Below are 26,397 nucleotides of genomic sequence, written 5' to 3' on the forward strand. Positions count from 1 at the left end.
TAAACAAATGTGCACTCAGTACCTAACACATTCTCAGCACTACACTCCATGCTAGCTTATGACTGTAAACCAAACTGAGATTCATTTCCCTGTAGGTGTTCAAGCAAGTGGTCCTTTTGAGGGTCAGATCAGATGACGCTGGGTTTACACCTCTGGCACAGAGACTGGGACAGAAGCGGCCTTCAAGCAATGTCAGACCATTGCTATTTCTGGATCTGGCTCCATGAAGAATGAATATGCACAGGACCTCCAATCCTCTGGACAACTGCATACACTAGCTATTCACCCTGTGTTACCAGTGAGAAAGCTGAGGCCAACCTGGTATAAGCATCTCGCCCACCCATTCTCTATTAAAGACACATATTGCATTTTAATATAAAGAACTATGTGTTCTAAGCACTGGACAAACATCAACACATTAAAATAATAACTCATTAAAACTAGCCCACTTTTCATTTTATCATACCACTTGCCTAACCACTAACTGATATTTTTTCACTTCTGTTGGTAACTACAGAAATGTTAAAGATGAATTTGTTTTGAAACTTTACTATGATTCTCAATCTAGTATAGTAAACACAGAAACACAGAATAGCACAGTCATAAGACTAAAAAGTTATAAAAGGAAAACATTCTTGAAACGTCTTAGTATATCAAGGAAAAAATGCTCAAAGGAAATGGAAAAAATTTGAAAGTAAAAAATAGGGTCAGACCTCCACAAACAGCTACCAATCACTGCACAGGAGCAAGCAAAAAAGGACCCCAAGGAAAAATCAGAAATATTATGCTGATTATAACCAACTCTGAAGGTACCTATATATATTCTTCTCTAACACACTCCTGTATTTTAGTTTTGTCTGTTTCCCCTTGTCTACCCAGATTGAATACTAACTCAATGAAGGTGTAGATTGTTTTGGTATTATTAATCTATTCATTGATGTAACCTGAGAGATCAAGAATAGACTCATTGCTCTCTCACTCTCTCTCTCTCACACACACACATACTTTAAAAACAACAGGTAGCATAAAGGGAATTGAAAAGATAAACCAAAATACTTAGAACAAACACTTAAATGTGAGCTGACACTCTGTAGACCAAGGGGAGCTCCTCTTCACTACTGTGAAAAAAATGAAGAAAGAGAACTAAATTTTTTGAGTCTCTACATTAATATGTTTAATAGGAGAAAAAGTGTTCTCCTCTCCTCTGTTCTTCCTTCTGGAATCAAAAGTAGTGAAGTTCAATTGTTCTTTTTTGTACTTAAATTTTAACATGAATAAAAATGTCTGCAATATAATCAATCCAGTTAATAATCTTGAAGATATAAGTATTTTATAGATGAATTTATTATTTGTTCATCCATCTATTTATTAATCACTTTTTTAGGATATATTATGTATTAACTGTGTGCTAAGTGGCATATAACTTCCCAGAAATCCAATTCTTCACAGCTGACTGTAAAATTCTGTTAATCTTTTGGCTAAAATGTGCAAATTTTGTCCCCTTGATAGAATATTCTATCTACCATGTTGGAAGAAAACTAACCCCAGCTCCTCTATTCTTCTCCCTTGCCCCCATCCCCACAACCCCCAGGTCCTCAGTACTGTCTGTGAATAGACCATTCTTACTGCCTTAAAACCCATCACTGACCTGCTATTTATTGCAATCATAGTACCAATCACAGGCGTCTATTTTCCTTATAGGTATTTGTTGGTATGTTTCCCTACCCCTCTAGGCAATAAAATCCTTTAAACAAGGACTCTATCCATTTATGCACTCCCTTTTACTCCCTCACTTAAAGCAACAGTGTGATGCCTGATACATTATTGATGTTCAGATGGTCTGCACAGTGTGATTCATAAAGGTGCAGCAATAACACTCTGGTAAGAGGGGAAATCCCCAGTTCCATAGCTGAGCATTCACATAAAGAAAGGAGATGAGTTTCTAGGTAAAAATATCTTGTATAATTTAATATGTGACATTACTCACATTGTAGGAGTTAGAAGAGTCTTACAGATACTTTGGAATTCCTGGAAAAAGAGACACCATCATATGCAGGAAGGAAAATCTGGAAATCTCTATGCTCTTGAAAAAACTCCCACCCTCTTCTGCCCTAAGGACACCCAGCTTTACCACCACTCTCTGCCTGGAAATTTTTGACACTAAGCTTACTTACCATCTTTAAGAAGCCCTAGAGTTTCAATTCATTCCTTCTTTCGCAGATTATCAGCCCACAAGTCTCCACACATCCTCTTCTTTGGCCCTGTCTCCATCACAGCCCAACCCTGCTGCTCCTGTTTTCATCAAAGCTCATGAGCTTCTTTCTCCAAGATTGAGACCTACATGGCTCTCCTTTGAGAACTCAGCCCTTCTTTACCCCAAAAGTGAAGGCTACTGTTTCTCCCTAGACTACACAAACTGCATCCTTCTCCCTGTCCAATGTCCTCCTCATTGCTCTGTGCCAGACCATTCTCCCTTCTCCTTCAGGAAAGAACCCCTGCTCTCAGTACTGCCTGTGAGCCATACTCACAGGAGAAGATCATTCCTGTTCCTTTAAAACCCACCTCCAACTTGCTGCTCATTAAAATCCCCTGCTGATCCCTCCTCTCCGTCATGGAGCTTACTTAATTCACCATCACCCTCGACACGAGCACTCAAAATAATTTTTAGTGACTTCCCTTTCCTATTAGTAGTGGCCTTTTAGCTCCATGGCCCCTTCTTCTTGTCTTCTGTTTCTCCCATGTTCCAGAATACATAATCCCTGAATTGCCTCATTATCAACCACCACCTTCTGGTTCTCACCTTGCTCTGTTCTTCTTGACTTACCATGATTTGCCATCTACTGATCTTGTCACTCTTTCAATTTCCTTCACAACACCTTTTTATATATGCACTTCCAAACTTCAGATAAAATTTCATAATTATCATCTCTTTATTATAGTCTTTCAGCCAAAGGTCAATTTTCCCCACCTATTTGCACACCCCAAGCTTGACATGAGAAATCAACTACAATAACACCAATAAAAAAATAAATAAAAAACTTGAAAACACTGAAGTCTAAACAATTATAGGTAGAGATGAAAGAAACAAACTATGGGATTGGACAAAACTTCCTTATCTTTGTATTTGAACACATGACCCAAGTAACTGCATTATGTAGAACAACAAAAAGAATCCTAAATACAATGAGTATTACTCCATGTATTTAAAATATAAGAAAACATAATTTATCATCATGCATATCTGAAAAACCAAATAAAACATAAAGAAAGAAACTATAGAGTTATAGTCACCCACATGTACTCTGAATCACCAAACTAAAGCATGGATTGTAACACTGGATATCAGAAATCAAGAGCCTTCTCTGTGTTTGGCAGTATTCTTGATTCATTATTTACTCTGTCCTTATCTTTAAACTATCTTGAGTCTTGATTGGAAAAGCTCTTATCTAACAGATGAGTACAGTAAGTTTGAGGGATTATTGATTGTTCCAAGGTCACCATCTATTCAGACTAAGGCTCTGAAAATTAATTTGTGTGATTTATAATCTACTGTATTATGTATCACAATACAAAGTCAGTCAGTGTTGTTGTTGTTTTGTTTTGGTTTGGATTGTTTTTTTCCCCTGGTGGGAGGAGAAAGCAAGACATAGAAATTACAACAGGGCACAAAGAACCATCTGCATAAACTATGAATGTAAATAACTTGATTGTGGTCATTGTTACACTGGTAAAAAGGTATATCCAACATGAAAAATTATGACATACATATGTATAGTTTATTGTATTTTAGTACTACCCTAACAAAATTGTCTTAAATTTGAATGAAAGAAATAAATATGTTCCTTCACACAACAATGTATATATTCGGAAAGCATAGAAAAAGATGCTGAATATTAATGTTATTAAAAAATTACAAATTAAACACACCTATAAAAATTTACAAAATTTCAAACATGACAATATGATGAGCTGACAAAGATGGGGAACAAAAAGAACTTTCATACATTGCTGTTGGGATAACAAAATTGGAAAGCCACTCTGGAAGACAGTTTGGTGTACACTTAATAGGGCCCACTAATTGTATTTCTCAGTGTTAATTCAATGGAATTGAAAGTTATGTTCACACAAAACCCACATACTTTGTATGTCCACAGCTTCCTCATTCATGATTGCCAAGAACAGGAAGCAGCTAAGAGAGAATTCAGTAGCTATTTACCTGTTATTAATGTAAACACTGTGATACATTTATACACTGGAGGGTTATTAAAATTTTTTTTAAATAAAATTTGCTATCAAACATTAAAAAACATGGAGGCATCATGAAGATATACTTCTATAAATGATATATTGTCTGAAATGTCATATTTGTACAATTCCAAATTTATTACATTCTGGAAAATCAAAACATTAAAAATGTTAAACATTGCCAAAAAATCAGGGGGAGAAGAAGATGTTAAAGTGGTGAAGAACAGGGATTTCTGGCATGGTAAATCCACTCTGTAAGATTCCATCATGGAGAAAATTGACATTACTCTTTGTCACTGCTTAAAAAACTGTGAAATTAGTGTTTTAATAAATAATTAAACTATTTATTGCTGTTAATAATTACTTAATACCATCACTATTGGCAAAACATTTTGATTTTGTGCTTATGTAAAATGTTTCTCAGTAATACACAAAGAAAAAATATTAAAAACTATGGATAATGGAAAGCATATGTACTAAGTGCTTTATTTTCCTGTAAATCTACAAGTCTTCTTAAAATAAAGTCTGTTAATTAAAACAGTCAAAGAAGGCTAGGTGGTTTTTCTAGTCTCAAACATACCTGGCCTAGGACTGGTCCTCGGCAATAAAATTTGTACTGAGAATTAATAATTTCCAACAACCTTGTTTTTCTTTCTTTCTTTCTTTCTTTCTTTCTTTCTTTCTTTCTTTCTTTCTTTCTTTCTTTTTTCTTCTTTCTTTCTTTCTTTCTTTTTTTCTTTCTTTCTTTCTTTTAATTGTATATTTTTTTCTGTGAACTGTTGCTGGTGTTTTCCTAAAATAATGTTAAGAAAATCTAATTTTACAATTTTCATTATCTTTTTAGAGAAAAGTGAACATAAGCTCTTAGTGAATAAACTAGTACCTTACATTTAAAAGATGCTTATACATCAATAAAAATGATTATCACTCTACTCCATAGGTACTAATTCTTTTAATATTAAGGAAAAGATGTTCTAACTTATTTTACTACACTCATATTCATGAGAAAATTATCTGAGGCTTTTTTTATGTTCACCTCACTTCCAATATACTACTTATAAAATAAGATTACTTTCTTCTTCTCACCCAACAAATCTCTGGTTGAAATAAATGAAGATAGTTCAAGTAAAGAGGTAAGCTGATACATATTAAGGGGCAAATAAATTGTGGGGGATATTACTGAGAAACAGAGTCTTATTGATCAGATAAATACTAGGCATTTGGTGATATTGAGAGCTCCATATTCTTTCTTCATATTTTTTTAATAACTTAACCCTTTCCTTGTAGATCTTGCATTTCTGAGCTATGGTAGTTACTAACCTATTAGAAACAGGTAACAGGGTCTGTGAGTCATTTCTGTCTAGATTAAGTTCCATTATGCTAACAACAATATTTAGTAGAGTTGGACATGACCAGGGCTACTCAGGACCTTTTTTGGGAAATTAAGACATCTTCTTTTACATTGCTCAGACAAAGTTAATAGAAAAGAGGTTCTCATTTTGGGTTCTAGAATGTGAAAGAGAAAATCCTGCATGATTGGCAACTACAGTTTATTGATTTTTTCACAGTTCATAAACTACTTAGTCAGGGCTAAGCTGAACTGTACAGTAGCTGAAGAAATCTTCTTCAAGCTCAGATTGGTTCATAATGACAATGTATATCTGCTAAATATTTAATATGATTAGAATGAGAGAATTAGAAGATGGACTACAATGATAAGGGGTAATTGGAAGAAAAACTGGCTCCCTCAGAAAGAAGGTGCTTTAACCTATCTTCATTCCCAAATGAGAAAAAACATTAGTCAAATGTCTTCCTTGCTTTCTCTCTTCTCTACTTTATTTCTTCCTTATTTCATTGGTTACTTCCTTCTTATTTCTCACTCTCCATCCCTTCCATGATTTCTTTCTAAGAGAAGATGTCTCAGTTCACTCTCCATATTTACTTCTAACAAACTACTCATTTGGAAACCAAAGCTCTATGGGAGGCATATACATTTATATTGGTTGTCATTACTCTGAATTGTTTTCAATAGAAAAACCTGAAAAAAATATTTTAAGAGTATATAAACTCACATGAAACATTAGTTTGAGTTTTTTAAAAATTTATGTTCTTATACAACAAGCCATACATATCTGGGGTCTAGTGAGAGGCCTTTAATTGTTTTGCTAGAAACAGAATGAAACAAATGAAAGAAAAAAAACAACAACAACAACAACAATAACAACAACAAAATGATAACAGCAATAAAAATCAAATTATTTTTTATTACATTACTGACTTCTCTGTAATAAGAGCAGTTTATTATAATTTAGAAAAGTTATTTTTTTACTGAGAAGTATTCAAACTTTCAAAGGAATTTTTACTGCTTTTTCACCCAAATATCAAAGGATGATTTTGTTCACTGAAAAACATTTAAAAAAGCATTTTTCAAAGACAATTTAAATTCATTCAATGAATGACAACAGACTTGGGGTGTTCAGGTAAAATAAGCATTTTCTACAAAAATTTTGTACTTTTAAAGGAGAAAGGTAATTAGATCATCAGAGTACAGCTTTGCCCCAAATATTTGAATTCACACATTGACGTCAGGAGAGCCAAAGCTTGGGAAAAAAGAAAATTTTTCTCAAAGAATACTCAAAGCCCTGGGTACTTACTTTGCTGGCCCAACTGTTCAGAGGATACCTTGTATCTAAATCATAACAGAGGATAAGACAGAATTGGCAGCTTTGGTGCAAGGAAGTTTGACAGTGACATCTGAGTACCAGAAAGGGCTGTTTTCATGGAGAACATTAGGAGTCACTATCCCTCTGGCCAGACACAGGACTGTGGCCATCATATTTCAATGGCACATGGCTTTCTTGGGAAAGCAGGTGTGTAAAAAGGCAAGAGCAAGAAGGACGGACTGAGCAATAAATTTAGATATGTGTGGGAGATGCAGCACTTAGTGATAGTGTGGTCTGCTTTCACACCTAGGGGATATAAAATAGAAAGTGGAGTTGGGGTGATGTCAGGAAGATGGTGGATTAGGAGGAATCAGGGCCTCATTTCACATGGGAACATTTTTTAAATTGGTCAAAATTTTACAGGAGTTTTTGAAAACAATCAAAGGTCTACAGCAACAACTGAACACTGAATCAAGAAATGCCACATTCAAATTAAAAGAATTTCTGCAAGGTTTTTACTTGAGGTTTTACCTAACCTCTTCCCAGCATGTCATGGTGCAGTCTGTATCCAAGAGGGTGTAGAACCCAGTTTACACTTTCTGCCTTAATATCTGAAGGAGCGGAGCAGCGTTCTTACCTGCCTGGGAGATTAGCCTCTGTTTCACTGAACTTGGAGCCCAGATGGGGAAGAGTAGCCTTGTTCACAGCCCAGGCTAGGAAAAGCCAGGGAAAGTAGTGGCAGGCATAGCTAGAAAACTGCCAGGGGGCTACAAACCTGGATAAGCCTGGGGGAAGAGATTATGAGTATAGTACAACACACAAGGACCCAAGAAGAACAAGGGAAGGGTGAGGCTTTTGGGGAAATTAAAACATCAAAAGGAGAAACATATTTGGGGGATCTGAAAATCATGTACAGACCCCTGCAAGTTGTGTGCCAAGAAAAGGCCTGAGGAAACTTCAGCCTTTATGAAGGGCTGACATCAGTCTCAGAACATGACCTGCTAGTTGAGAAAAGGTCTTCCCTTGTCCAGATCCAGGATATGAATATTGAGAGGGTTTGCAGTTTTTTCAAATGCCCAGTTTTTCAATTTTCATATTGAGTCACATTATAATCAAACAACAACAAACTGCTAGACATTCAAAAAAAAAAACAGGAAAACATGGCTCAGCTAAAGCAACAAAATACAGCATTAGAAATTCTTAAGAAACACAAGCATCAATGTACTAGACAAAGACTTTAAAATGGCTCTTTTAAATATGTTTAAAGAGCTAAAGGAAAGCACATTCAAAGAATGAAAGTAAAATGGGTGTGGTGGTACATGCCTGTAATCCCAGGAACTCAAGAGGCTGAGGCAGAAGGATGGCAAATTCAAGGCCAGCCTCAACTTAGTGAGACCATATCTAAAAATAAAAAAATAATAATAATAGAAAGGGCTGGAGATGTGGCTCAGTAGTTAAGCACTACTGGTTCAATCTCCAGTACAGAAAACAAAACAAACAAAAAATTAACTATAAACAGCAGGTATCATGGCCCATACATATATGCAAAAATATGTAAATCTCAGCTAACTTGGGAGTCTGAGGCAGAAGGATCAAAAGTTTGAGGCCAGTGTCTCAAATAAAAGATATAAGGGCTGAAGACATGTTCAGTGGTAGAGCATCCCTGCTTTTTTAGTCACCAGTACTAAAACAAAACAAAACAAAAGCAAATTTTAAAAAAAGTATTTGAACAAAATGAGAATATTGAAAAAGAGATTGAGATTATAAAAATAATGAAATAAATTTTAGATCTGAAAAACATGAAAAAAATAATTGAAAAAAATCAATAGATGTTTCAACAGCAGGCTAGAAAAGACAGAAGAAAGATGCAGAAAACTTGAAGTCAGTGAATGGAGTCCAAGAGATTTATTTACGGGGCACCATCAAGTAGTTAAATATATGCCTTAAGGAAATTCTAGAAGAAGAAGAAAAACAAAAGTGTAAAAAGATTATTTGAAAAGTTAAAGACTGAAAACTGCAAATTTGAGTAAATACATGGCTTTAAAAATCCAAGAACCTCAGTGAATTCCAAATAGGATAAATTTAAAGAGTTCCACATTGACCCACATTATAATCAAGCCAGTGGAAACCAAAGACAGAGGGAATCTTGAAATCCCCCCAAAAAGGAACTTGACAAAGATAAAGATGATCAGTGGTTTTTTAAGGGGACACTTTGAAGACTGGAAGGCAGTGGGATGACAGAAAAAAAGAAAAATGAACAATTGAGAATTCCATACCCCACAAAATGGTCCTTCAAAAATGAGGCAAAAATTAAGATATCTCCAGATAAATGAAAGCTGAGGGAGTTCATCTTCCATAGACCTGCCTAACAAGGAATGCTAATGGGAATATTTCAAGTTGAAATAGAAGAATGTTAGCAATTTGAAGCCACAGAAAAATATAAAGATTTTCTACTAAGGGTAAATACATGGACGAGCATAAAAAAACCAATGTCATTATAATTTTGATATGTAATTCTACCTTTTATCTTCTGTAGAATTCAGAAGACAAACATGTAAAAGTTTATAAAACTTATGTAAATGGATATAGGGCAATATAGAAAGATGCAATTTGTGACATCAGTAGCATAAAGGGAGTCAGAGCTATGAAGAATTGGATTTTGGTTTGCAATTTCAGCTGGTGTCAGTTTAAATTAGATTGTTATAGTTTTAAGATATCATGAGTAATCTCCATGATAGTCACAAGGAAAATATCTGTGGAATGTACAAAAAATGGAAAACAAAACAAAAGAAAAACAAACAACAACAACAACAAAAAAACATGTCACTAAAAAAAAATCAACTAAACACAAAAGAAGGTACTAAAAGCTGGGTGGAGTAGCTCAGTTTCTGAGTACCTGCCTAAGGTGTGCAAGGATCTGGGTTAAACCCCTAGCAATTAAAAATAAATAAATAAATAAACAAGGAGGAAGAAATAAGCAATAAAAATCTACAAGACACACAGAAAAACAGCAAAATGGCAAGAGTGAATCCACCCCTATCAGTTCACTTTAAATGTAAATAAATTAAAACTCAGTAATCAAAAGGCACAGGAGGAAGGAAAAGATTTTAAAAACAGGATCCCACTCTATACTGTCCACAAAAGACTGACTTTAGGTGTAAGGACACTCATGGGTCGAAAGGGTAAGGATGGAAATATAGTCCGTGCCAACAGTAGGCAAAAGGGTACAGGTGGCTATAATGGTGTTAGGCAAAGAGACATTAAGTTAAAAACTGCCAGGATACAAAAAAGAATATGAAATATTAACAGGAGGGCCTACTCACAATTAAGACTCATTTATTTCGAATAGTAAGTGTACTAGTTTTAAATACATATGCACCAAATATCAGAACTCCAGATTATATGAAGCAAAAAAGATCAGAATTATAATGAAAAGAGATGGCTTTACAATAATAGTAGGATGGACCAGTACCCCCACTTATTTTAATACCAGGGATTATACCTAGGGGTGCTTAACCACTGAGCAACATCCAAAGCACTTTTTTTTTTGAGACAGGGTCTCACTAAGTTGCTTAGAGCCAGCTAAGTTGCTGTAGCTGGCCTTGAACTTGTAAAACTCCTGTCTCAGCCTCCTGAGTTGCTGAGATTACAGGCATGTGCCACCATGTCCAGGCACCATTATTTTTTAAAAAATCTTTTTTTTTATTTGTAGTTGGACTCTATACCTTATTTTGTTTTTATGTGGTGCTGAGAATAGAACCCAGTTCCCCTCACATGCTAGGCAAGTGCTCTACTGCTGAGATACAACAACAGACCCCAGACCCCATTTTTAATATTGGATGGAACAACCAAGTAGAAAGCCAATATGGAAACAGAGGACATGAACAATAGGCCATTTGGAATGAATATATTTATTATTTAATTATGTATACATTTAGATAAATATATATATATTTATCTAAATGTATACATAATTAAATAATAAATAAATATGTAAAATAAAATATATATGTAAATATATATATTAAATCACAGGAAAAGTAGAAAAAAAATCTTGAGATAAATGATAGTGAAAATACTGTATACCAAAACTTATGGGATACAGTGAAAACAGTGTTGAGGAAAAATTTTAACTGCAAATACATTTTAAAAAGAAGTATCTCAAAGCAAGGAAGGGAATAATAAACATTAGAGGAGATAAATAGAATAGAGAATAAGAAAAGAACATTTACGGTGAAAGCAAGAGCTGGTTCTTTGAACAAAATTGACAAACTGTTAGCTATATTGACTAAGAAAAAGGGAGAGAAAAGACTCAATAACTCAAATTGGAAATTAAATCAGGGAATCATTATCAGTTTTCCTAAATAAAAGGATTATAAGAGAATACCATGAACACCTGTCTGCAAAAATATTGGGTAACCTAGATGAAAAGGACAGACTAGTAATACACAATCTAAAAAGACTGAATTGTGAAGAAACAGAAAATATAATCAGATCTATAATTAGTGGGGAGATTAAATTAATAATCACATATTTCTATGTGAATACACCATAGTGAATCCCACCATCATGTACGTTCATAAGAATGGGGTCCTAACTAGAATAAGATAGACTCCATACAATTATAACATACAATTACAACATGCAGGCATGTGCCACCATGTCCAGACTCCTTTATTTTTTTAAAAATATTTTGTTTTAGTTGTAGTTGGACACTCTACCTTATTTTATTTTTATGTGGTATTGAGGAAAGAACCCAGTACCCCTCATGTGCTAAGCAAGCACTCTACCACTGAGACACAACTCCAAACCCCGGACCCCATTTTCAATGTTGGATGAAACAACCAAGTAGAAAGCCAATATGCAAACAGGGGACATGAACAACACTATAGACCATTTGGAATGTGTGTGTGTGGGGGGTACAATTATAGCAAAATATATTGTATCATAAATAAGTGAACAGAACCAATTTTTAAAAATGAAAGAAAAACTGAGAACTAGATGATGTCACTGGTGAATTTTATCAAACACTTAAATAAAGAATTAATACCAATGCTTCTATAACATTTCCAAAAAAAACTGAAGAGGAAAAAACATTTCCTAAATCATTTTATGAGACCAGAATTATCCTGATGCTAAGCCAAAGACATCACAAGGATAGAAAGTACAGACAGTCCTTCTTAAGAACATGCAAATCCTCAAAAAGACAAAACCAAGCTGAAATCAATTGAATAGTGAAAGGATTGTTCATTATTCATGACCAAGTGGGAAATTTTCTGGAATTTCTGGAATTCAAGGAGGGCTCTGCCACAGTCTGGCTGCAGCAAACTAATCGGGGTGTGGAGCAACTTGCGAAGGTTGATACACCAGGAGTGGGAGCCATTTATTGTAGGACAGTAGGGGTATATATATACATAACTGAATACACAGCTTGTTCTTAATTAATATAAACTAGGTACAGCAGTCAAACAATAAGGAATCATCATCTTAATGATTACACACAGCTTAACTTAATTGACATAATCTAGACACAGCAGTCAGTCATTAAGGAATCTCTATCATCTTAATGGCTCACTGGCATTACTTCTCAAACCACTCCTCTTGGCAAAGTGCCAGGTGCCATGTTGACTTTTTTCCAGACCCTAACAGGGCTCAACACATGAAAATTAATCATTATAATGAAGAAAAATTCATGATCATCTCAGTTGGTGCAGAAAAAGCATTTGGCACATTTCAAGTCACTTTCACTCAACTGACTAGGGACAGAAGAAAATTACTCAACATAAAAAAAAAAACTTTATGTGGAAAGCAAGCTAGCCTGATTCCAGTGGGGAAATACTGAAAACTTTTCCTGCAAGATCAGAAATAACACAAAGATTTCTAATCAACACAGTCCTGGAAGTTCTAACAAGAGCAATTAGGAAATGTAAAGAAAAGAATTTGAATTGGAAAAGAAGCAGTAGAGATATCTGTTTTGTAGATAATATAATTTTTATATGTAGAAATCCTAAAGATCTCCTTGCCCTCTCTCCCTGTCTCTCATGCACAAACACACACAGTAAAATCAACTAATTGAGCAAAGTTGCAATATACAAAATCAACACACAAAAGTCAAGTTGCATTTCTATATATTAACAAAGAGAAATTGGAACAGGAAATCAAGAAAACAATTCCATATAATGGAACACTGAAAAAAACAGAATACTTAAGACATCAGTATTGGGCTGGGGATGTGACTCAGTGGCAGAGCACTTGTGTGGCATGTGTGAGGCCCTGGGTTTTATCCCCAGCACTGAAAAAATAATTGCCAATACTATACAAAGATATCTAGAGAGATTCATTGCATTCCCTATGAAAATCACAGAAGATGCAGAAATAGGGAAAAAAATCCATCCTAAAACTCATGGAATCTCAAATAGCCCAAACAATTTTGAAAAAGAGGAACAAAACTTGAGAACTCACTTTTCCTGGTTTCTATGAATCTACAGTGATCAAGACAATGAGATACTGGCAATAAGATGGGTATACAGATCAATGGAACACAAGACAGAGCCTGGAAATAAACAGTTTTATTTATGATCAAATGAGGTTGTCAACTCTGTTCACTGGAGAAAGGACTCTTCACCATGGGAACCTGGGAAAATTGTACATCCACAAGCAGCACAGTGGGGTGGAACCCTTACCTAACATCAGGTAAGAATTAACTCAAAGTAGAGCAAAGACCCAGAAAAGACCTCAAACTATAAAACTCCTGGAAGAAAATAAAGGGGGAAAGTTTCATGAGATAGGATTTGGCAGTGGTTGTGTAAACCACCAAAAGCACAGGCAACAGAACCATAAACAGTTAAGTTGCTGTCATCAAAATTTAAAAAAAAAACAATATCAGAGAATACTAGTAACAGAGACAAATGGCAGCCTATGGGATGGAAAACATATCTGCCAATTACACATCCAAGATACACATAGAAATACCTATAACTCAAAAACAAAAATCCAAACAACCCAAGTTAAACATTGGCATTGGACTTGAATAGTCATTGCTTCAAAGAAGATAGACAAATGGCTATGAAATAAACATATGAAAAATGTTGAACACCAGTATCATTAGAATAACACCAATAAAAACCACAATGAAATTACCACTCCTTATTCATTGAAAATTAATGGGACTAGGAGTGGTTCAGTGGTAGAGCAAGGGTGAGGCTCTGGGTCCCATCCAAGCAGCATGGGTGCATGTGCGTATACACACACACACACACACACACACACACACACACATACACACACACACATACACACACACAATAGATGGAAAAAAGAAAAAAAGGACAAAAACAAGTGTTGGTGAGAGGACATAGATAAATGGAAACTCTAGTGCATTGTTGGTGGGAATGTGAAAAGTTGTAGAAAAAAATAAGCACAGGATTTCCATATGATCTGGGAATTCTCTGGATCTGTAGAAGATGCTGAGCAGGGACTCCATGTTCATAGCAATGTTATTCATAGCAGCCAAAAGTGGGCACAGTCCAGGTACTCATTAATGGGTGCACAGAAAAACAAAATATGGGTTATTACACAAGAAAATGTTATTCAGCCTTTAAGAGGAAGAAAACTATGAAATATGCAACAAGATGAATTAATCTTGAAGACAGCATGCCTATAATCCAAGAGTAAGATAGGAGGATCACAGGTTAAAAACCAGCCTCAGTAACTTGGTGAGCACCTAAGCAACTTAGGGAGACCCCTTTCTCAAAATAAAAAAATAAAAAAGCACTAGGGATGGGCTCAGTGGTTGGCATTCTTGGGTTCAATCGTGGTACCAACCAACCAACCAGCCAACCAGTCTAATAGCATCTCAATGAATAAATTGGACACAAAGGATAATATTGTAAGATTCTGCTTAATTGAGGTGTCCCAAACAGGCAATTTCCTAGAGACCGGAAGAAGAATGGCTGGGAAAGGAGAATGAGGAGGGGGTGTTTGACAGGGGCAGAGGCTCAGTTTAGGATGGAAAGTTCTTAAGTTGGAGGCAGTGATGATTACACAGCAATGGGAATGCACATAATGTCATTGAAATGCCTTTAAATGGCCCAAAATTGTAAATGTTTACTATCTTGCCACACTAAATTTTAAGAAAACTAATTAGAAAACATGATACAACAAAAAGAGAGACAGTGGAGTTCGGAAGAGTGAGAAACAAAGAAGAAAAAAAAAGGAGGAAGAGAGGAGAAGGGGAGAAGAGAAAGAGAGGAGGAGGAGAGAGGAGCTGCAGGAGAGGACAGAGTGAGACGAAGAGGCAGCTGGGGAGCAGCAGCTGCTCTCCAGAGGTGATGAGGGGGTGCTCAGTCCCCAAGCATGTCTTTCCTGTGTCACGTGGAATGTCCTGACTTTGAACTTTGTCTTCCTCGGCCCATCTTCTGATGGCCTAGGATGTGAGGGAACTCAGCAGAAGTTTGAGAAGCCACATCTCAGATATTTTCTTGAATATTTTTTTCTTTTCTAGTTCATCAAAGCCACTGAGAAGACACTCCAGAGCCTTCATAGAAAGGAGTATGTCCCCTTCCCGGGCCACAATCCTTATCAGATCTCCAGGTGGTATAGGAAGAGAAAAAATGAGGAAAGAGTGAAAACAACCCACATTTAGGAGTGCCCCCCTCCAAATCTCAGGGGACTATCATTGTGCTCTGGGAGCGGGAAGCAACCTCAGGACACATGCCAACACAGGGGTCATCAGAAACACCTCAGGGGCACAGAGAACCTGGCTTCTCCAGGAACAGCGGGGAGCCTCCTGCATCAACTGCTGTGGGCGTTCCTTCCAGGCATGCCCCGTTCACCCACCAGGTATATCATGCTCAGAATCCCCTGAGGTTATCTTAGTCCCCATTCCCCAAACCTTGACATGCTTAATCCTGGATGGGGCAGGGAGGCCTGGAACATGGTGGTAGATGTCTGTCACAATCAGGGCCTTTTGGAGCTCACAGGGACAAAGAGATGGTTCTACTCAGTACACAGAGGTGGTATCTACCAAAATGGTGAGTATTGTTGGTTAGGAGACAAGCAACTGCCTGCTCTGTAAATTGGGAAAAGCAACCACGTGTCTTCTGCAGCTGGGCGCCCATGTCAGGATAAATAGTGTCAGTTTTTCAGCTCTCTGCAGGCATCCCTGGGCCACACTGACACCCCTAGGCCCTGTGGGCACTCCTGAATCACACAGGATCTCTAGCTGAGGATGCTGGCATCCAAGCCATGCTAACACTCTGCCACTACTGGCTGTCACCATTAGTGTACATGAAAGACATGAGTGCCCCTTGCCTCAGCAGATCTCTCTCAGAACCCAACATATGGGGCTCCCAGTCCCCTTTGCCCACATGTGGGGTCAATTTTCTCTCAACACAGAGCACCAGGAAGACTTTCCTAAGGACCTTTGGACCCAGACAAACCTAGACTCAAGAGCTTAAGGAAGTCTGGTTAAAATCAAAAACCTCCTGAACCCAACACACATTAATAGAAAAAAAAAAAACAATTATACACTCATTTCTAAGTGTACGGTTGCCTGTCTGTGTGCCAGGGTCCTGGGTGTCCACACACTGTCCCAAGCAGCTATTTCATTTCCAAGCTTCATTTAGATTCCTCCTACCAGGACAGCGTCTTTCTCCTCTGCCACCCCCACCTTACTTTTCTCCCTTTTAGGCAAATTCTATCGTCTCCAAAATGACCATAGACTGTGGAATCATTGCCCAGGGAGGGCCCTCTTTCTGACCCTGCCCAACCCCCAGGAGGTGTACTAATCACATTTTAAATTGCCTGTATTTGATGCTGGTTTGACATATCAGGGGCCTTTTGAATAATGAAGAGAGTCCCAGGTTAGCTAATTCCTAACCCTAACAAGCAACTTGCTTATGAGTACACCTCTCATACACCTCTCCTGTGAAAACCAACCACCCCAAGTCTGCAGCCCCACCTCCCCTACTTATCTAATTTTTGCACACCAGGTCAATATTTCCTCTGCCCTAATTTGACCCTGGGCTGGAAAACTAGAGACCACCCCTGTGTCCCAGAGCCCTCTGAAATTAAACTATCCAATCCTAAACTTGCTTGAAGGTGCCTACCCTGCCTAGCTGACTCCCTCCCACAGGAACCCCAGAGGTGGCTGGGGTCCCCCACACCTCCCTGCTGCCTTGCCCAGTGCTGCCCCACAGTGGCCCTGCATGTTTATGGCCTGTCCCTTCCACATGAGAACGGAAAGCAATGGATTCTTCATACCGAGGTGGTTGTTCCCATTTCTGCCTCTGTAACATACCTGATTAAAACAAGCCACAGTGAAGCCAGCAGGCCACACCAGAACCAAATGAAGTGTCCAGAACCCCCACCATGGCCTGTCCTTTTCCTGCTCTGGGGCCTCCTCTGCATTAGCTCTGTTGGAGGGACACCCTCGGCTCACTCTCCTGGCACTGGAAATACTCTCGGGCACCTGATGGTGTAGATCTTGGGAACCTTGCTTAGTGTTTGTGCCCACTGTTGTTTGTCCCCTCTGGTATTGTGATTTGGCTTATTTATGGAGTCACCCCTTGAACACTTGTGTGTAGCCAACACTGGCTGACTCAGACCTCCCTGTTTGCTCCAAACAAGAGGAAAGACATGGAAATCCAGACTATCACCCCCCATAAATCATCCCAGTTCCTCAGGGTTCTCTTCTGGACCGAGGGGACTCTTTCAAGAAATCCACTGACTCAGTCAAACCTTCCATCTCCATATGAATTTGATCTTTTTCTCCCCAGAAATAACTCCCCACCAAAAAGTGAGTGCCCCTGCTTCCTAGCTGAGGGAGCTGTAAATCCTTCACAAGAGAAGGCGATTTGTGGACACCCTCGGGTTGCTCCCATGGTATAACTGATTGAAGTGTGAGGCGCGGCTGCCAGGCTGTCATCCAACATCTGCTGCTGGCCTTGGAAATAGGCACTTGGGTGGGTGAACTTGAGACAAATCAAAGGGTGTAATTTCACATCAGGAGGGAGCATAGTAAGCGTCTGAGTCTTCCCACTCACCCAGGGTCCTGACTTTAATCTGCCAACATCACTTATTCCAGGGATGAATAGGCATGGCATATGCTGCCTGTGGCTAGCTGGGACATGTGTTGGAAGGAAAGCCACATTAAAGGGCGACAAACACTTGTATTTCCCATTTTGGGGGCCTCTGAAACTTACTGCCAACTGGGGTAGGGGGCTCCTCTCCATAAAGTCCACAGATTCATGAAGGGCTGCTTCTTCTACCTCCATCTCTGGCCAGGTGGACACCTTGCTGTGATGGCTAATGTGCCTGTTCTGTCTGTCCATCCAGGGGATCCTGTACAAACACCTGATAACCCACCAACAGGAGCCCTCCTACTGCTACCTGATCAGATCTTATGACAACCATTACAACAGGCATAATTACAATTCGGCCTTGCCTGCTCTCCACAGCTGGAGTAGACAGAAGTTGCTGTGGCTTCAAGAGAAGGTAGACTTACCCCTTATTGGCACTTTCAAAATTCAGAATCCCCACCCCATGTTGTCCTGGAAAGGGTCACAGATGCACAGGGCTTGTGTAGGAGGATTACCTGAGGCCTCTGGCTCAAAGAAAGCAGCAGGAGGAGTCCTATCATCCACTCAAGGCCTCCACATGCTCACTCTTCTTTAATCTGGGGACATGCTCCTAATGACACTCACCTGGGCAGCCTGGGCTGCATTTACCTGGAGCCCAGGTGGCAAGGAGCCTCCCCATGGTCATTCTCTCAAGCAAGCAGGGACTATTCCCCCTCTGGCATTATCTTGTAGTGGCACCTGGGGACACAGTGGTGACAAGCACAGAGGATTTCTGCCCCTGGGGAGGTGATGTTCCAGTGGGGAGAAAGATAATACATGATTAATGATCCTAACAGCTGACAATAAAGTATATAAGATAATTTCAAAAAGGGTGAAAAGAAAATGAACCTCTGGTTTCCCTGCCAGCTTCTGTCTCTGGTATAAAAGCCTGGGTAAGCCTACAGTGTCCCCTACATGGTCAGTCTATACAAGATTCCTCCAAACTCTGTGTCACCCAGACTTGCTTTCTCTTGCAGCTCTGCCCACAAACTACAGACTCTGTGAGTGGCTGAAGCAATAGTGGATGCTCCCCAAGGCTGGCTGGAGGGAGAGCATCTACACTTCCTCCTACCCCAGACCGCCCTTAAGCGCTATGTCCAGGCAGGAGCATGCCATCCCCGTGCCTCCCGCTCGCCTGAAGCCACATTTCTGAGAACTTCCACCACACCAGCAGCTCACATGAGCCACCTGGAGAGCCCAGGCAGCACTGGACTGGCCAGCACGAAGTATTGGAACTTGCCCATGGAGCAGATCCTAGAATCAGGCATATCCCCCAACTCACAGATTCTGTCTTCTCCATCCCACAACTAAATCTCTTTGATGTGCTTGCAGGGCTGGATTCATGCAGGAAACAGGCTTATGCTGTCAGGAAAGGTGAGGAGAGCCCTTAAGCTCTACCCCTCGTTTCACAAGGACAGGGGCAACCTGAGGTCCAGAGAGGGATGGATTCCCCCAGGCTCTCACGGCTTGCTCCAACCCTCAGCTAGCACCTGGTCTAGTGAGAGAAGAAGAACTGATGATGAGCCCACCATGAAGACCTTGGAGCAGCTGATGTGGCCAAGAGGAAGACAGCCCACCCTGCGAGCTGGCAGTGAGGCTGGAATCTAGCTTGTCCTTCAACCACTGCCCAGGCTATGGAGGGCCTCACTGGCTCCCAGGAAGGGATGACATGTACCATTCCTCCCTGTGCCTCTGTGCTCTCCAGTCTTTTTAGGGATTTGGGGAAGGGGGAGCCTTCTGGTAGGAGGTCAGGGCATTAGGGGGATCTATTGACAGAACTCAGGTGTTGTCCTCTCCCAGGCCAGGAGTCCACCCAACGTGGATCATTGGCTGTGTGTGTGAAGGGCCTATGGTCTCTCTAAGGGATCCTCTCTGGATCCTCACTCTACACCCTTGAGTCTCTGTCTCACTGTGCCCCATAAGCCTCCATTCCATGTGGACCTTCATGTCTAGGTCCAGCCAGTCTGGTTCTGGAAGATCCTTGTACTTCTCAGGGCTCAGGGTCTTGCCCTCCAGACTCAAAGCAAAGTTCCTCCCATGGATTGCTCCCGTGAGAGTCAGAGAGGAAGTCATCTCTCTGCCTTCTTATCCTTAGCACCCACCACCACCCATCCCAGCATGTCCATGTAACTCAGGTTCTGTGTCCATGTAAGTCAGGTCCCAGACCCTCAGGGAGCATCTGATCCAACTGGAGAAGCAGACTTGATGATGAGCTCAGCCAATGTGTTCTTCTGCCAAAACAAAACAACAAATAGACCACGGAGAGAACTATTTTTCTGTGAATGTCTTTCCTACCTTCTTGGAACCTGCTACTGTGTTCTACCAAATGACCAACAAAAGAAGAAACATAAGCGGGGGGGGGGGGAGCCAAGATTGGCATTTATTACAGATTGAGCACGCACTGGAGCTAGGGTCTGGGCCTGCAAAGGCTGATCCTTCATCAGATCCCATTATCTAAGGTAGAACCAAGATTACTGGGTCACCTCTGACTCCAGATGTGAAAATGGGCTCATAAAGATTGAGTGGCCTGAGGCTGCACAGCTACTGATGCCCAGGGCCAGGATTTGGATCCAGGAGCTGTGGTCATTGGTGTGCATGCTTCAATCTTGTATCTCGTGCCTCACAGCAGACAAACCACTGGAAGACCTTGACCCCCTGGGTGCTTGGCTCGTGGGCATGAGCATGTCTCAGTGATGATTTTGCACTAAAGACAAATAATATGACTCAGAGCTGGGAAGCCAGGGTTTGTGTCATCCACTCACAGGCCACCTGCTGGCCTCAGGCTCTAAGGTTAGTTCAGCACCTACTCCACTTCCTTCCTTATTCCTTTGAGTGTCCTCATCTGTTTAGGACACTGTCATGCCCTTGGACTGGAAGTAAGAGGTGGGTACATACTAGGTGTTCAATTAATGTCTGTTGACTTACTAAATGAATGACAGGAAGAAGTGGGGTGTGCAGGAAGGTTGTGCCAGAAGAGCTCCAGGAAACAGCTGGGCATAGAGTGTCTCTGGCCTTCCTCACCTGGCCAACCCCATCCAATGTCTTCATACACAGTTGTGGTGCTAATTAGGCTGGGCATAATTTCATGGAGCCTCAGCCCAGCAGGAGGAGAGAAACAGTCAATAAATATAGGACAGAGGCATTGGGGACAGGCATAGGGGACTAGAGACCTTGGGGCCAGTGAAGGAGGGAATGAGGGAGATCAGGTCAAGTTGTTCTTCAGAGCAAAGAGCCACAGTGGGAGCAGGCAGACCTGGTCCAGCCAGGAAGGGCTGGGGGTGCCTAACTTGGAATAGACTTCTGGCCAAGGCCTGAAAACTGAAGGGATAGGCAGGAAGCCAGAGGGTGGCTCAGGTCCCTGGAATAGCATATGTGGGGCTCTGAGTCACTTGGGAGATGCGAGAAGCCAAGCAGGAGTGTGAATTAGTTTACTATGGTTGCTGTGACAAAATGCCACAGTCCCAGCACCTTAAAGCAGCACTGGTCTGTTCTCATATGGTTCTGGAAGCCAAAAGTTTGCAAGGGGTCTGTGGACTTCCTGCCTTCTGGAGGGTCTTGGCTGAGCTCTTCCTTTGCCTTCCTGACCCCTAGGGGACATCTACCTCCAATGGCTCATGGCTGACCTACCTCTGAGAGAGGCCTCTCTCCTCTCCCTTTGCCTTCCTTCCCAAGGATCCTCCTGGGCCCACTGGGCAGTCCAGGAAAATCCTCCCACCTACCCACAATCCCTCAGTGATTCACACCTGCAGAATCCCTTTTGAACATAAGCTCATATTCACAGGTTCTAGGGATGAGGATGTGGACATCATAGGAGGGACAAGGTGGGGGTTCTCTACACTTGACACTGTTGGTCTGCTAGCCTCCATTACAGTCTGTCCATTCTGGACAGCTGGGATGGTCATGGGTAGTGGGAGGGCCATTAGTGGAGCCCATGGACTATGTCTGTCAGCTCTCCTTGGCCTTACACTCAACCCACATGTTACAAGGGACCGTGAACACCAAGGCAGCCAGAAGTACTTGAGCTGGAGTAGCAAATGTTCAAAAGTCATCATGGCAACTGTAAATCTGGGTGCACAACTAATAGCAGCAGATCCATTTGACCAGGAGAGAGGGTTTTCCATCTCCCCCAGGAGGTGGCTTTTCCTATGCCCTGCCTCACTCAGCCTCCAAAAGCACCAGACTCTCCTGGGGGGCCTGTTACACCAGGGTCACCTGCCCACCAGAGTGGATCAGCAGGTCTGAGGTAGGCAGAGAAACGTTTTTTTCCTAACAAGTTCCCAGAGGAGGTGCTGCTGCTGGACCTCGCTTTGGGAGCCACTCTACTAAACTGAGCAAGTCTATTTGTCTATTTATATAATTTCTTTGGAATAACAGGTTCTGCAGGAAAGAAAGCATACTAAACATTAGAACTGACCCTGATGTCCTTGATGTTTTCCTCCAGCTAGAGCAGGAAGCCCTAAATCTAAAATTTTCTTACAAAGCAATAAAATGATCAAGGCATTTCTGAGGACAGGGACAGTATAATTTAACAGCCAAGAGTGTGGACAGATGTGGAAATTTTAGTCCCACTCCTCCCAGGCTATGTGGCCTCAAAGGAGTCACTGCCCATCTTTGAATCTGTCTCTTCCTCTTATCAAATGGGTACAATGATAATGTGGTAATATCAAATTCAGATAAAAATAATGAGCCCAAACTTTATGTATAATATATCCTCTGTGTATGGTGACTGCTATTGTCTGACTTTCGAAGACAACAGAGTGGGCATGAGAGCAGTCAAGGGCTCAGGAGGCTGAGGCATGAGGATTGCAATTTCAAGGCCAGCATTAATAACTTAGCAAGGCCCCAAGAAATCAGGGAGACCCTGTCCAAAAATAAAAAAAGAAATAAAAAGTACTGGGGATGTGGCTAAGTGTTTAAGCACCCCTGAGTTCAATATCCAGTACCAAAAAAAAAAAAAAAAAAAAAAAAAAGAGGGGCAGAATGAGAATGAGGAGGAGAAGAAGAGAAAGAGAATGAAAACAGCTAAGGGCAAAGGGGACAACCAGACTGGAGGCAGAGTCCACTCATGAGCTTACCATTCCCTTTAGTGAGCACAATGATACCTGGCTCTAGACTAGAACCCAGCAGTAGAAAATTGCTTGGGGGATAGTGTACACCCTGAGACAAGCCTGCCCCCTAGTTGCTCATTTGACACTGATTTACACGTCACTCTCACTTCAGATTTGGTTTCTGTGACTGGTGCTGACTCAGGAAAGCAGACATGAAAGTTAATTCAAAACCAGACCTTGCCAACCTACGAAAGTGATTTTGTTTGGTTTTGTTATTGGACAGCGTGTAGGTGCTAGTGGTTCACTTGGGAAGTGTCCTGATGCTTGGAGAGCTTGAAATTAAAGCCAAACCATTGTTAGTCTAGACTCTTGTAGGGCTCACTTTGAGGTCTGTCTCAGCTAGATATAAAAGTTCTGGCACACTCACAATGCCTCTGGACCTTGGTTTTTCCATCACATTTTGGAGGGCATTGGGGAGATGAAACTAGAAAACTGCACCCCAGTTGTTGGTGATTCTAGCTTTCCTGCTGGGTGTTGTTTCTTCCTGGAGTAGAGCTCCTTTGACTCCTGGTGCAGGCAGAGCCTGACTGCATGTGGCCTCTGGGAACACAGGGCCTCAACTCCCCAATTCCCCCCAAGGCCAGTCTTACTACCCGTGCCACTGCAGGTTTCTTTCCTGCCCAGGAGAAGCCTTACTCCTCTGTATGGTGCAAAAAAGCAACCTCGGGTCAGGTTGCCCAGGGCCACCTCAGGGTGTACCAAGCTTCTCAAGGTCACTCAAGTGCAAGCCAGTCTTTCCCACCTCAGTGGCAACGAGTCTTCTGGTGGTGTCCCAATTTCTTCTTGATCCCCTCTGGGGAACATGGTTCTGTCAACAGCTTTCTGGAAATGGAAACAGACCTCAGGCCATGTTCCAATACTTCCCAAGCATATCAATTGTCTCTTAGCAAGCCCTGCTAGGGGCACCTCTCCAGACCACCTCCCTGCTCTCCCCTAGTTCAAGGTGATGAGTTGCCTCCCATCCAGCTAAAACCAGTCTTGTCAGAGGACCTTAATAGCCAGAGAGTCCATTCTCCATAATCCACTGAGGGTGGGAGCTATGAGCTCTTGGGGAAGTTAGGGAGAAGTAAACATGGGTCAAAGGCATGTGTCCAAGTCATAGTTTGCATATGAGGTGTCCCCCAAAAGCTCCTGTATTAATGTAAGATGTAATCTAATCAGTGGATTAATCCATCCAATGGATTAATTAGCCCTTTTCCAAGCATACTCAAGTATTTTCCAAGTATATTCTGATAATTAGCATTTCCTCAATCCTAGATAACCATTGACAAAATGCAGTTTCAGAAGCCCTCTCTGGCTGCAAAGTTCTTCTGAATTGACTGGTTTTTCCTGGGTTTCCATAATCCAGGGAGGTGCCATCCCAACCAGGATACAGTTCAACTTTTCTCCTCAAGGGTCTTCTTTTTCCAAGGGCTTTTCCAAATTCAGAGTCTTGTCTTTTCTGTCCTACAGTCTTTCAGTCTGACATTTTATCAGGTCTCTTGAAATAATCTTATGAGCAAGCCACTGCAGTGGGAAGGGGCGTAGGGAGATGTTCAGAATTTTTTGCTGGGAGGTTTCCCCAAAAGGGAGGTGGGAGACAACTCATCCCCTTGATGTAGGGAAGAGCAAGGAGGTGAGGCTGGAGAGGTACCCTCTGGCAAGGCTTGCTAAGAAACAATTGGCAGGCTTGGGTAGGGTTGGAACATGGCCTGAGACCTATTTCCATTTCCAGAAGGCTGTTGAGAGGACCATGTTCACTATAAGGAATTAACAAGAACACCATCAGAGGACTCTGCCACTGAAGTGGAAAAGGCTGGCTTGCACTTGAATGATACTGGGCTGCTTGGCACACCCAGGAGGTATCCCTAGGCTGGTGTGTAATGCCAGATTCATGGGACCCCAGTAGACCTCCAGGAGCTGAATCTGATGCAATCAAACAAGAGTCTTTATTACAAGCTCGAGCCTGGACTCATAACCATTCCCAATGCAACAGTCCCAGAGAATGAGACCTGGCCCTTAGTTCAGTGAGGATTTATAGGTTTTTGGGGAATACTCTATGGATCACAACATCACACAGCAAGCCATTCCATATCGCAGGAAAGTCAAACAGCAATTCTTAATACTGATTAGCACATTCCCTGGCAGGAATAAGTTGGGTAGGGGTGATTGGTTAGTACAAGAGGGGGATTTCTTTGAGATGACTGGTATAGGCCACGAGGGGTGTACATGCTAAACTACATCATTTCCCAATATGTCATCATTGTACCCATTTATCACCATAAATTACTGGAGGATCATTTGGCATCCCAAGTATTTTCCCAGGCTCATGCTGATTGGTGGTTGCTAGGGGGTTACTATGGGTCGCCACCTAGTCTGACTGAGTCAGGGACACATGGCACTGCAGATCTCTCCTGTCATTTGTAGACAAACAACTCAACAGTGTGGATATTTGTCTAGGAGTTCTCTGTGGGGTTTTCCAAGGACAAGGGTCACACCTCTTTCCTTGGGCAGGCTTTGAGCTAGAAGCTCTTTTCAGAAATGTAGTCAGAAGTTTCTTAGGTGTTTTGTACCACACAGAGGAATAAAGATTATCCTTGGAGGAGAAAATTGCTGCAGTGGCAAGGGTCTTACAACTGGCCTTCAGGTGTTTTGGGGCTATGGATTATACTTTCCACCTATGGGTTTCACCTCTGGGGAGATGGAGCCCTCCATATTTACACCCAGAAACCATGGTTATTTTTAGAGGGATATAAGGGGTTGAACTCAGGGACACTCAACCACAGAGCCACATCCCCACCTTATTTTGTATTTCATTTAGAGACAAGGTCTCACTGAGTTTCTTAGCACCCCACTGTTGCTGAGGCTGTCTTTGAACTAAGGATCCTCCTGCCTCAGCCTCCTGAGGGATTACATGCATACAGCACTTTGCGTGGCTTACGTAACAATGATATTTAGAATTTCAAATCACTAATAGGATGATTAAAGGCAAAATGGTGAGTGTTAAGCAGGGCCAAAGTAAGAAGATGAGGAATGCACAAAAACAGAAGAAGGAAACCAAGGAAACCAAAGCACAAATTGCAGGGAAAAGGCCAAAATACAGAGCACTTGTGTGTGAACAGAATTAGGCTGTATTCAGCTTAATATTGCCTTTAAAAACTATAAAATATTTCTAAAGCTCAGAATAACCACAAAGAAAAAAAATGACAGCATGTTCCCAAAAGACAAAGAAGGAAATCAAAGGTGATCCCAGAAGAAAACACAAACCCACAGAGACACAAG

At 41.0% G+C, this 26,397-nt stretch overlaps 1 pseudogene; it reads left to right on the plus strand.

The window, feature by feature from the left end:
- The window catches only part of LOC143390064 (cilia- and flagella-associated protein 107-like), a 62,967-nt pseudogene extending 43,786 nt beyond the window's left edge, over positions 1 to 19,181 (plus strand).
- The last annotated feature ends 7,216 nt before the right edge of the window (positions 19,182 to 26,397 follow it).

The sequence above is a fragment of the Callospermophilus lateralis genome, unplaced genomic scaffold, assembly GCF_048772815.1.
Source record: "Callospermophilus lateralis isolate mCalLat2 unplaced genomic scaffold, mCalLat2.hap1 Scaffold_147, whole genome shotgun sequence".
NCBI classification, from domain to species: Eukaryota; Metazoa; Chordata; class Mammalia; order Rodentia; family Sciuridae; genus Callospermophilus; species Callospermophilus lateralis.